The following is a 14,311-nucleotide window of genomic DNA, read 5'->3' on the forward strand; positions in this document are numbered from 1 at the left end:
CCCATTTCTTCACTACTATCACTTTCTTTCTATCCTGCAGGAAGTACATGTGATGTGTTGCAGACAGCCACACAGTAAAGGTCAAGGACAGGCAACTGACAGACAGACTTTGATCCAACATGGCTGACTGGGGTTGAAATGGCTCGGGTGCAAGCACGTCAGCCCCTGAATGTTACAGACATGGTGATAATACAAGCCAGTATCGTTGTCGATGTAAGTATGACATTATATGACGGTAGTACCTCATGTCAAACAATCAGAAAGACTTTGAAACAAAATCCATGAAGATACGGGCTAGAATTGGTCTTCAGAAAACCATGCTTGTAGGTGGCGACTCACTGACTTGGTTGTCTCATATTGTATTCCATTTACACAGATCAATGCTCATGCTGTTGATCACTGGATTGTGTGGCCCAGACTTCACTGTCTACAGATTGTGGCCACATAGCTGGGATATTGTTGAGCATGGCTTTGAACACTGAACCAACCATCCAGCCAACTTCAATACAATTCAATTTATTTATGATCAGAAATACTGATGCTTGTAATTGCCATTTTTTTCGATCATCTTTTAATCTTTTTTCTTTTGTAATCACAACAATGGACAATGTACTTAGTGAAAGTACATAGATTGTCTTCAAACTTGTGATGGATGTGTGAAAGATTCTGGGCTTAATGGTCTGCTTGTACTCGTCTGGACAAATGACCATTTCATAGAGCTAGCCCTCTGAGATACCATGACACAGGTCAACATTAAAGCCCCTCTCAGACACAGTGTACAGACTGCAAGCTGACCAGTCCATATTTCATCTACTTAAGGCTGATCGCCAGGCGTATTTCTTGCATATTTTGTTGCATTTGAACATCTGGGTTAGAACTGTTCAGTAACTCATGTTTGTCGTAAGAGGCCACTGACAGGATTGGGTTTGTCAGGCTTATTGACTTGGTTGACATATGTCATCATATTCCAATTGCATATATTGATGCTCATGATATATACATCACTGGATTGTCTGGTCCAGATTCGATTATTTGCATCACATTGAATATTGTGACATTAATATTGAATATTGTGACAATATGAAGATGTAACTTGATGAACGTGTGTCCCGAGGAGATTCAGACCTATTTGCTTCATCTTGAATGTCATCTGACACGGCACTGACACTTTCAAGACTCCCAGATTAGAATTCAAGCAGTGTTTCACAAGTCACCCCTAATTTGTTTTTCCTCCAAACCACATACACAGCATGGAAATTTGACAACTGTTTAGTATCATAACCAACATCCAGAACTGTTGCCTTAGGCCATGCATGCAACTGAACATGCAATATCAATTTAGCCTGCTGCGATACAAGCCCCTAGACAGTATTCTGCATGACGTATGGAGTGTAAAATTGCTTAAGTCAGCTTGATTATACACTATTTTCCTTCAAATCTATTGAAATTTTTAAACTTGGCTGCGTGATTGATTCAGCAGTTTTTTTCCCTAAGTCACATCTCATCTTCATGGAAACTTTGAAAACTTTGTTAAAATTGTTTCAACCAACAGACGATGAGTACAAGGAGAGGTTATGGTTGTGTGGACTTACAGGTGCACAAGACCAATAGGTAAAAGTCGTTGGATGCAATACTGAAAGTCATTGTTTGCCAGTGTGTCAAAGTATCGGAAGAATGATATCTCTTTGTACAGATGAATTGTCTCACTAACTTCCTGCCAATATTTCTTCAGTAGAGGAATGGTCTTGGCCCCAAGGGACAGAATGTGATAGCTTGATTTTGTTCTCCGCCAGCAGGAATTGATTTCACATTTAAAGTATCAGTGATCTCGGAGTTGCACTTTGTTGCAGAATATCAGGCGGCATCGGACTTGCAGTAATGACCGAGAACCGTAAAACTCAAAGCAGGCTGTGATCTGACGAGGCCTCGACTTGCTCTCTTTAAGGCAAAGTCTGCCAGTATCAAGCCACAAACAATATGGAGTCAAAGGAAAAAAGATGTCATAAAGTTAAAGATTATTGATCTTCAGGAACGAATGATGATTAGTCCGATTACAAGTTTGATGTCATTGACACTTCCAAACTCATGATGGCTTCTGGGATATGAAGACTTCCATTTCAGACGAGACACTTGAACTCTATTAATCTTCTTCTTGTGTAATCAAGTGCAGAGAATATAATGTAATGCTGGTTTTGACCTCTATGAAAGATTTTCGGGATGGCCTATCCTCTGGCTACATTTGTCAACTTCCTCATGGGTCAATCCCTATTGGCGTTTAATTTGGAGGAACAAACAGTGTCAATCAAAAAGTGTTGGAACATTTTGAAAAATGATGATTGAACTTGATAAACACCAGATGTCATGTGTTTGTCTGCTTCTTTAAATTGCTGTACAGAATCATGCACAAAAACATATCTTTATGGCATTGCTTGCCAAGAAAGCTTTGGGGTTAATCAAAAGAAGTTTTTGTATTGTCAAAGTGATTTCGAGATTTATTGTACATGTTGCCCAAAGGTTTTTTCATAGCCATTGCACAAAGTTGCATTCATGGGTGTGCCTATGTCATTGACTTAAAGTCAGATTCGGAAGTGTTGTTCCTTGGAGATTCTATTGATTAAAAAAGCTAAAGACTTTGCAAAGGTTCCCTTTAATGTTGACTGTTTAAAATGGAAATATGAAAATAATCGATGAAGAGAATGGGTTATACACGGTGTGTAATGTCCTCTTGAATCTTTCAGGATTTTTGCAACAGTGTTCTTTCATGTTCGTTACGGCACAAATCCTTTCCCTTTTGTAAATAACTTTGTTAGATATTGAATTCCATCAAATTTTCTCTTAACTTTAGCAGCTACTTGTAAATCTATCTGTATTTTGGTGAATATTTGGTGAGGGAATATCCCTTCATCCTGATAAATGTGTCCCTAGAGAGGGCATATTAGGTCTAGCAATATCCTAAGCAGACTGTTCATGTTGCTACTTTGTGAGCCAGTGTGTATGTACACTTGAGATTGTATGAGTGAGTGAATTTGTTTATGCCTCTCTTAAAGGTCACATGCAACCAAAAAATCAAACATAATCAAAACACAATTATCACTTATTCATGACATCTAATATACATTGCTGCTTGTTAAAAAACAAATAAACAAAATCATAAGTGTACAGTCGCGATTCAAAAGTGCAATATTTTGACTTGGGCTTACTTCCCTCGAAACGAAGCCCCCGGGAGACCAAACCCAGTCATAGCGGGTGGCTGTGCACTAAAGGGTAACGACCACTTCTGATTGGCTGGTTCATTTGCTGATGTGCTGAGGGCTCATTTTGTGGACAGAAAGATGATCTGTCTGATGGGCATTTTATAAGTATGGCTAGTCACAAGAAAGAAAGATTCTTTATGGATAACAACTTCTTTTATTGTACTTGATGCATTGCTTCAGTATGGATTCATGTACCGTTGTCAAACAAAATCATTTACATTAGAATAAGTTGTTATCCATAAAGAATGTATATAGAGATGTTGGGTTTTGTGAAGACACGTTCTCTGAATTTGAGTTCGATCAAATAAAAAATCATCTCCGTAGAGATGGTGAACTACTGCTTGACTGGAAAGTGTCATTCGTCCAAGTACAAAGCAGGACTTGAAAGAGTTTGCAACAGTTTCCGTCAAATCCAGTCATCTGAAAAAATGGATGTAGTTTGTTTGCAACCAACAGACATAAAAACTTGTCATGTGTACAAGTATCACACCTGCCTAATTACATAATGTGGCAGAGACTGGACTTGGGTGCACGAGTCAAATCAATTTATTTTGTTTATGGGGTATAGTCTAATAGGTGTTAAGTTCAAATTGCATGTGGTCAATAATTGAAGCTGTCTTGTATATTGTCTTTAGCAGACAGGCAGGCAGACATACAGGTGTCAATAAACCAGACATTGAGCTTTCTCTGTGACAGAGGCTGTTTACTACAATCAACAAGCTTGTTTATGTAACGAGTAGATTATTTACTTGTTTGTGTACACAGCCAAGATTAGACTACTGCTCACGACCTCATACTCCGAGCATGCATACTGTTTCATGCTCCGCGAACCTATTCACTGCGCATGCGTAATGGGCGCAGTGCAGCACAGCTGTTGAAACCAGTTTTCCCCCCAGTGCTGGGGGGAATTTAGTGAATCGTTTGAACTCCAATTTTGCGGGCTTTTTTTCATCCCGTTTTTTTTTCAACTTTATAGACTGAATTGGCACTTTTCATGATTTCTTTCAGTAAGGGTATACCTAAAGGTATCAGAGTCTGCAAAGTTGTGCTTTATGGTGCATGTGACCTTTAAGTGAGTGAGTGTGTTTAAGATCAAAGAGTTGTTTGAAGTAATAAGGGAAAATAAGAGGAAGACAAATTTTTTATCGCCTTTATGGTTTCCCAAATTCCACTTTTATGATTGGATTGAAAATGTGAGTGAGTGAGTGTGTGACATTTTATGCCATTTTTAGAAATATTCCAGCAATATCATAGGGGCACACCAGAAATGGTTCTTCACACATTGTGCCCATGTGAGGAATTGAACCTAGGTCTGCAGTGTGATGAACAAACACTTTGACCTCTAAACTACCCATCACCCAACCGCCCCACCTGTTTTAAAAATGGTACTGTTAAATCAAAACATGAGAGTTTAATATGAACTTAAAACCCAAAGGGACGTGGTTGTTGATCACTGAAGAGAAACCCAATGATCAAATTTAGGATATTCTCAGTCTAAGTAACCTTAGTCTCAGTACTTTTCCTACACTCTGCTAGTGAGTCTAACAAAACATAGTAGGAGGTCATGTCAGGTAACCTTTCAGCGACCTATGACTGTCCAATCAAATGCGAGAAGGCCGAACAGATTTAACCAGTGAGACAATGGCTACTGTGTAGAGTTTGGCAGGACTTAACAAATTTGCAAGTCACTGACTCTGATCCCTCAATAAATGAAAATCCCCAGGAAACATAGGTATTTGACCTGTAGTAAATACGCTTAGGGCTTTTTGAGGACATGGTTACCGTAATATTTCTGCAAGCTGTGACTGTTTTATCATTGTTGACAGTACTGAAGTCTGCTTTATGTGCATTACCAGGTAGCGATCATATAGAAAATAGCATTCAGAATCATTCGGATGCCAGTTGATTTTGTTGCCCTTGACCTTATTTTCAAGGTCACTGTGACTCTTCGACCACTTTTTAAACTCTTGTTGATGCTTTATCTCTTGAACTGTTGTACCCAATTTCTTCAAATTTGGTGACAGCCTACATTGTGGGATTACACAGACACCAGTTTATTTTGAAGACCTTGACCTTATCTTCAAGGTTACTGTGACTCTTTGACAGCTTTTCAAACTCTTGTTGATGCTTTATCTCTTGAACTGTTGTACCCAATTTTTTTCAAATTTGGTGACAGCCTACATTGTGGGATTACACAGACGCCAGTTTATTTTGAAGACCTTGACCTTATCTTCAAGGTTACTGTGACTCTTTGACAGCTTTTCAAACTCTTGTTGATGCTTTATCTCTTGAACTGTTGTACCCAATGTCTTCAAATTTGGTGACAGCCTACATTGTGGGATTTTGCAGACATCACTTGGTTTTGGTGACAGTGACTGGGCAATATCTCTGTTGTATCCAATGTCTTCAAATTTGGTGACAGCACACATTTGGGAATTATGCACTCACCAGTCGATTTGGGTGAACTTGATCTAATTTTAAGGGTACCCCCGACACAATATCTGATAAACTATTGTACCCAGTGTCTTCAATTTTGGTGACAGCCTACATTGGGTAATTAGGCAGACACTAGTTGATTTTAGTTACCTTGATCTTGATTTCAACATGACTACAACACTTTGTCCACTTTTCGAACTTATGTTAACTCATGAAACATTGCAACCAGTGTCCTTTATTTTTCTTGACAACCTACATTGGGTGATTGATTATCCAGACACTAGTTATTTAATGCATCTTGCGTGTGAGCAAAAAGTAAAAAGTAGTGGATATGTTATAAATATTTCATTCTTCTTTAGCAGCAGGGGACATTGCCATATTAGTGGCAAACACTGGCTCTTTTGTTGGAATAAGTCCAGTTGGAAGACATCTCAATACATGCTACATTAGCAAAGGAATGACAACAGATGGTGGCATATGTATTTCTTCCTTCCCCTACAGGATCACATTTAATTCAACTGTAATACATTTTGCAACTCAACGCTCCTTTGCCTTAAGGGTTTCCAGAACTTTTTGCAATAATATGTCCTCTTTTTAACAATATCTGTCTCAAACTTACAAAATAAGCATCTCTTCCTGACAGCGAAATGATATGATGAAGAAACAGGAAATTGATTCAGCTATTTCAATCGAAGGAAGTATTTTTCAATTTACAAACAAATTTTTCAATTATGTGCAATTCAGTAAAGTCCTATGATGACACCAGAGCAGCCTGTAATGACGCCAGTGTATAATTACTGTCTCCACCTGTCTTTAGTGGAGTTAAACCATCATCAATTATTCACCGACATGCCAGGTTTACCCAGTACGTGTGTTGTGAATTCTGACGATCCATGATGTGCGGTCCAGTCAAGCACAGCATGGAGAGGTGCGTGAAACTAATTGTCTAAATCAAGTATAGGCAAGACGTCTGCTCAGCCTCCTGAAGGCGTATGTGGCATAGATTAGGCAACAATCACAAGGGTAATCACTACTGAACGTACTAATCATTGAAGAAAGTAGTTACTTAGGAACTTAAACAAAGATTATGTAATTAACTTAACCAGGAATTGCAGTTCTAGTTGAAGAATCACTCTCTCCCCATCCATCTGCTCCACTGCCAATGGCTTCCTTGACTCCTTCAGCTTGCTTTTGTGGTGATTGGCAGAGACTGTGGTCCTGTTTTCAGGCCCCAAGTGTATACTCAGACCTCAAACTAAGTGCTAGTTCAGGCCACACACTAAGCCTCCTGTTCAGATCCTAAATTAAGAGAATGGTGTCATGCAGGTTGGATGTCAGGACCTAGAGTATCATGTAGTATGGATATTATGGAGCATGAGTTTCATGCAGGATGGGCGTCATGGAGAGTGAGTGTCATGCAGGTGGTGACATGGAGTGTTGGTGTCGTGCAGGATGGGCGTCATGGAGAGTGAGTGTCATGCAGGTGGTGACATGGAGTGTTGGTGTCGTGCAGGATGGGTGTCATGGAGAGTGAGTGTCATGCAGGTGGTGACATGGAGTGTTGGTGTCATGCAGGATGGGCGTCATGGAGAGTGAGTGTCATGCAGGTGGTGACATGGAGTGTTGGTGTCGTGCAGGATGGGTGTCATGGAGAGTGAGTGTCATGCAGATGGTGACATGGAGTTTTGGTGTCATGCAGGATGGGTGTCATGGAGAGTGAGTGTCATGCAGGTGGTGACATGGAGTGTTGGTGTCGTGCAGGATGGGTGTCATGGAGAGTGAGTGTCATGCAGATGGTGACATGGAGTGTTGGTGTCATGCAGGATGGGTGTCATGGAGAGTGAGTGTCATGCAGGTGGTGACATGGAGTGTTGGTGTCGTGCAGGATGGGTGTCATGGAGAGTGAGTGTCATGCAGATGGTGACATGGAGTGTTGGTGTCATGCAGGATGGGCGTCATGGAGAGTGAGTGTCATGCAGGTGGTGACATGGAGTGTTGGTGTCGTGCAGGATGGGTGTCATGGAGAGTGAGTGTCATGCAGATGGTGACATGGAGTGTTGGTGTCATGCAGGATGGGTGTCATGGAGAGTGAGTGTCATGCAGGTGGTGACATGGAGTGTTGGTGTCGTGCAGGATGGGTGTCATGGAGAGTGAGTGTCATGCAGATGGTGACATGGAGTGTTGGTGTCATGCAGGATGGGTGTCATGGAGAGTGAGTGTCATGCAGGTGGTGACATGGAATGTTGGTGTCATGCAGGATGGGTGTCATGGAGTGTGTCATGCAGGTGGTGACATGGAGTGTTGGTGTCATGCAGGATGGGCGTCATGGAGAGTGAGTGTCATGCAGATGGTGACATGGAGTTTTGGTGTCATGCAAGATGAGTGTCATGGAGCGTGAGTGTCATGCAGGGTGGGTGTCATGGTAAGTTAGTATCATGCATTATGAGTGTCATGGAGAGTTGGTTTCATGCAGGATGGGTGTCATGTAGGGTAGGTGTCATGGACTGTTGGTGTCACGGAGAGTATCATGCAGGATGGGCATCATGGGGTGAGTGTCATGAAGGGTTAGTGTAATGGAGTGTGAGTTTTAATGCAGGGTATGTGTCATGGAGCGTGGGTATCATGAATTGTGGGTGCCATGCAGGATGGATATCATGAAGTAGAGTGTCATGCAGGATGGGTGCACTCGACAGCTTAAAGCTATGTGCATTGTATTCATAGTTTCGTACTCATTATCTATGGTACATATTACTGTAACCTGTTTATGAATAAATTTTACATGTACATCAATTTCATGACAGTATTAGTTATGCAAAACATTAATTAAAAATAACGTGGGGGAAAACTCTTAAAACTGGTGACTTTTTAAAAATGTATGTAATCGATAATCATTCACCACAAGTCCTCAGATAATCTATAGTGCATTTGGGTTCTGATTCTCAGCACTGTGTGAAACTGTAGCATTGTGTCTGTGGGCTAGCATATGAGTGAGTGAGGCAAGTCACAAGGAAGGGAAGGAGGGAGTTTAGTTAAACACCTGTTTTAGCAATGGCCAGCAATGTCATGTCAGGAGATACCAGAAATATGCTTTTCAACACTAGGGAACTGAACCTGAACTACCACACCACATTGACCGATGGCAGTAAAACCATCTCAAGCTTGAACTATTTCAAGTAGCGACACACACTGAATACACTTTGTTAGAGAATAGTAATCTTGAACCCTATTGCAACTTAGAACACCTACTGGCTAACACTGTCATTACTATTAACAGTCATATCACTCACTAACACTTTCACCTACTGGCTAACACTGTCATTACTATTAAAAATCATATCACCCCCTAACACTCTCACCTACTGGCTAACACTGTCATTACTATTAACAATCATATCACTAACACTCTCACCTACTGGCTAACACTGTCATGACTATTAACAGTCATATCACTCACTAACACTTCACCTACTGACTAACACTTTCATTACTATTAACAATCATATCACTCACTAACACTCTCACCTATTGGCTAACACTGTCATTACTATTAACAATCATATTACTCACTAACACTCTCACCTACTGGCTAACACTGTCATTACTATTAAGAATCATATCACTCACTAACACTCTCACCCACTGGCTAACACTGTCATTACTATTAACACTCATATCACTCACTAACACTTTCACCTACTGGCTAACACTGTTATTACAATTAAGAATCATATCACTCACTAACACTTTCACCTACAGGCTATCACTGTCATTACTATTAACACTCATATCACTCACTAACACTTTCACCTACTGGCTAACACTGTTATTACAATTAAGAATCATATCACTCACTAACACTCTCACCTACAGGCTATCACTGTCATTACTATTAACACTCATATCACTCACTAACACTTTCACCTACTGGCTAACACTGTTATTACAATTAAGAATCATATCACTCACTAACACTCTCACCTACTGGCTAACACTGTCATTACTATTAACACTCATATCACTCACTAACACTCTCACCTACTGGCTAACACTGTCATTACTAGTAAGAATCATATCACTCACTAACACTCTCACCTACTGGCTACCACTGTCATTACTATTAACAATCATATTACTCACTAACACTCTCACCTACTGGCTTACACTGTCATTACTATTAACAATCATATCACTCACTAACACTTTCACCTACTGGCTACCACTGTCATTACTATTAACAATCATATTACTCACTAACACTCTCACCTACTGGCTAACACTGTCATTACTATTAACAATCATATCACTCACTAACACTTTCACCTACTGGCTAACACTGTCATTACTATTAACAATCATATTACTCACTAACACTCTCACCTACTGGCTAACACTGTCATTACTATTAACAATCATATTACTCACTAACACTCTCACCTACTGGCTAACACTGTCATTACTATTAACAATCATATCACTCACTAACACTCTCACCTACTGGCTACCACTGTCATTACTATTAACAATCATATTACTCACTAACACTCTCACCTACTGGCTAACACTGTCATTACTATTAACAATCATATCACTCACTAACACTCTCACCTACTGGCTAACACTGTCATTACTATTAACAATAATATCACTAACACTCTCACCTACTGGCTAACACTGTCATTACTATTAACAGTCATATCACTCACTAACACTTTCGCCTACTGGCTAACACTGTCATTACTATTAACAATCATATCACTAACACTCTCACCTACTGGCTATCACTGTCATTACTATTAACACTCATATCACTCACTAACACTTTCACCTACTGGCTAACACTGTTATTACAATTAAGAATCATATCACTCACTAACACTCTCACCTACTGGCTATCACTGTCATTACTATTAACACTCATATCACTCACTAACACTTTCACCTACTGGCTAACACTGTCATTATTAGTAAGAATCATATCACTCACTAACACTCTCACCTACTGGCTAACACTGTCATTACTATTAACAATCATATCACTAACACTCTCACCTACTGGCTTACACTGTCATTACTATTAACACTCATATCACTCACTAACACTCTCACCTACTGGCTAACACTGTCATTACTAGTAAGAATCATATCACTCACTAACACTCTCACCTATTGGCTAACACTGTCATTACTATTAACAATCATATTACTCACTAACACTTGTAATTAAGTAAAACACAATATGCGTATGTCTGAGTTTCATTTGTGTTGCAGTAAATCTGTTTTTAGCTGATCACCATGTCAGGTTGCCATTATGTCATATTTTTCTACAACACAGAAAGTGTTACCAGTGTTTTGGGGGTTTTTTGGGGGGGAATTAGAGTTACCATTTAAAGACAAGGTCACGAAAAAGTCATTCCCATATTTTATCACACATCTTAAACCCCACAACACCTGCATCCTGCAAAATGTACAGTAAATATAAGATTTTATTTCAGTAACAAATATGTGAAAAATATAAGGAGAAAACATTGGTAAATTTTTATCATCCCTTTAATCAAGACCAAAACGTTATAACTGGACTGCTGGCACTTTCGAGAATGGAAACTTTGATCTTGGAGTTCGTAAAAGCACCCAATGTAAAAACGTCCAGCTGTGTTTGATGCTTTGTAACAGTGTAAACGTCTGATGCCTCTTCTCGTTATTATGACAGTTGGGGTCTCTTGAAAAACGTACGAGCGGGACTTCGAAATGTGTTGTAATGTTAGCTCTGTCATCATGTTAGGAAAACATCTTTCATGCGTTACGACAACAGGGAATTATAGGGGACTGAAAACACAATTTGATTTACTGCAAGTCATTTAATTTAAGAGTTCACAGTTTTTCCATTCTCTGCGGAGATATGTTGTCTCTGTAGATCTCCTCAAGCAGATGAACAAACAACGTCTTAGTTTCCTTGTAGTATTGGTGATGTTATTTGTCTTAATGTATTATTTCTTCATTTCAAACATGAAACTTTCAAACAATTTGGAAGATTTTGATTCAGTACTGAACACATCAAGCAGATTTGGAAATACACGTTTTTAATGATTGTAAATGTGAAAGTTATTTTAGATATTTTGTAGAGCACTCCTCTTACAGGTACTTAAATTGCTGCGACTCTTGAATTAAGTTGTGTCACATGATACTGAAGATGAAATCATGTTTCTGTGGCAACTGAACCTCTTGGTTCGCAGAATGTAAAAGGAATTCAGCTCAGTGGAAGTTGTTTGGAAGAATGTGTAGACATTTCTTGTCAGTCTGTATTGTGTCGTGAGCAAATTTTTGTATACAGACACAACACTTGGTAGATTCATGCCGCTTGTAGCAATGTCACAGCAGGGGACACCAGAAATGGGCTTCACATACCATACATTAGACTAATAAAGCTAACCCATAGAAATTCAAAAGCAGTCAAAGGAAGACCAGAGATTCAGGAACCTGAGGAAATCTAGACTTGCTTAATTTAAGGGTTACGCTTTGCAGAGAGTGCTTGGTAGTAGGGAAAATAATGTGGCTTTGGGACAGTGAGACAGAGTAATCATACACTCGTGGTGTCTTCGGTGTGATGAGCCAACACTTTCACAACAGGGCTACCCCACCACCCTTGTATCCCAGTTGCGTACGTCCATGTGATACTAATCGATGCTAATGCGGTTGATCAGTGGACTTTCTAGTCCATACTCCATTATTTACAGTCACATAGCTGTAATATTTCTGAGTGCGGAATAAAACTCACTCACTCACTCACTCACTCACTCACTCACTCACTCAAGGTGATTAACACTTTCAGGTTGTGAGGCATGTTAAGAGGTTGACACTTGACATCGTATCCCATTTGCATAGAATGATACTCATAATGTGGATCACTGGATTGTCTGGTCCTGATTCGATTATTTACAGACTGGTGCCATATAGTTGGAATTGTGCCGAGTTCGGCATTAAACAACAAACCAACCAATCATTGACTGCCAGATTGATAGAGGCCATTACTTAGCAGACAAACATGTGAGCATGTACAAACAAGTCAGTGCCAACTTACAGGGACAGTCATTTACTCTGGGCTGAGTCCTTCTTTAACAAAACTGACAAAGGCAGTTGAGCACAGATTTTCTCAGCACATGTAGGACCTAAACACTCCTCTTGTATCAAAAAAGTTTTCATCCATATCTTCTTGTCCTGGAGTAGAGATTGCTTCCCAAGACATTTGATGTTTACTTGTGGTAATTAATCTCAGTACCAATAGACTTAACTCTCTCTGTATTTGGCATCAAATAAATGCAGATGTTTGAAGTTGATTTGTAACGTAGTTGATCTACCTACGATACAACATGATTATACATTGTTTTTCTACTTGTATAGACCAAACTAAAAAATCATTTGATCATGAGACCAAATTAAATTTAAAAGTTCTCTTATCCTTTTAGGCGAATACTGAATTATCTAAATTCTCCTTTCTTTCCTTAATTGATCATCAGCAGAAACTGACAAATATTTTAAGCTGCAAACAATTCAGGTTTACAGAAAGGTAACCTTACATTGATCTTAATTAGGATTTCTCTCAGCATTAGTTCCACTGGGTTTTTTTGTGTTAATTTTCCTTTCAAAAAAACTTCGAGGTTAAATTCATACACAAGAACAAAGGTCACACTAAGAGGATGTATCATGATTTTATGATGTAGGAGTTTCAGAAATCTTTTATTGTATGAAATAAAATAAAAATATGAAAGAAGCAAAATCAGCATGAAAATAATGTGATTTATGCCTTATGAAATTCCAGGGTGTAGCGGTAGCCTAGTGGTTAAATCATTTGTTCGTCACACCAAAGATGTTGCTTTCACTTCCCACATGGGTTTAATGTGTGAAATTAAACCCATTTCTGGCGTCCCCTGCCATGATATTGCTGGAATATTGCTAAAGGTGACGTATGACCATGCTCAGTTATTAATAATCATTAAATAATTAGTAAAACCTCATTTTAACTCTTGAAAATCAGATTTTTAAACTGTTTTAATAACTGAAGAAAAATGCATATTTTGGTAATTGACAACATTTATGCAAACTGGCAATGGCATTTGGTCCTGATAATGAGATTAGGTGTTTAATGGCAATGTCTTGTTATTACATGTACAGAAATGGTCTGTAATCGGTTCCAAAGTGTACCTTACTGTACTTTGACAAGTCGTTCAGTAGCATTTGTAATTGGTTGGTTTGTTGTTGAATGCTGGACTCAACTGTATTCCAGCTACGTGTACCAGACAATCCAGTAATCAACATCATGATGGCATGTGTCAACCAAGTCTATGAGCTTGACCACCTGATCTCGTTAGTCACCAGGTGTCACAAGAATAGTTTTTGTTTCTGTCAATCTATGTGAACATGACTTTCATGGGACCAAAAATCAAGTCCAGGAGGACCATATTTAGACATTGCATGCAAGAGGCAGTTCAGAGAAATATCACTTCTTTACTCATGAAGATCTTCAGTGGCGCATGTTTATTGTAAGAGGCAACTTTAAGTGGGTTTGGGTGGTCAGGATTGCTTATTTGGTTGACACATATCATCTATCTCTTTGGGTAATATCATTC

This window comes from Haliotis asinina, chromosome 5 (assembly GCF_037392515.1).
Source record: "Haliotis asinina isolate JCU_RB_2024 chromosome 5, JCU_Hal_asi_v2, whole genome shotgun sequence".
Lineage (NCBI taxonomy): Eukaryota > Metazoa > Mollusca > Gastropoda > Lepetellida > Haliotidae > Haliotis > Haliotis asinina.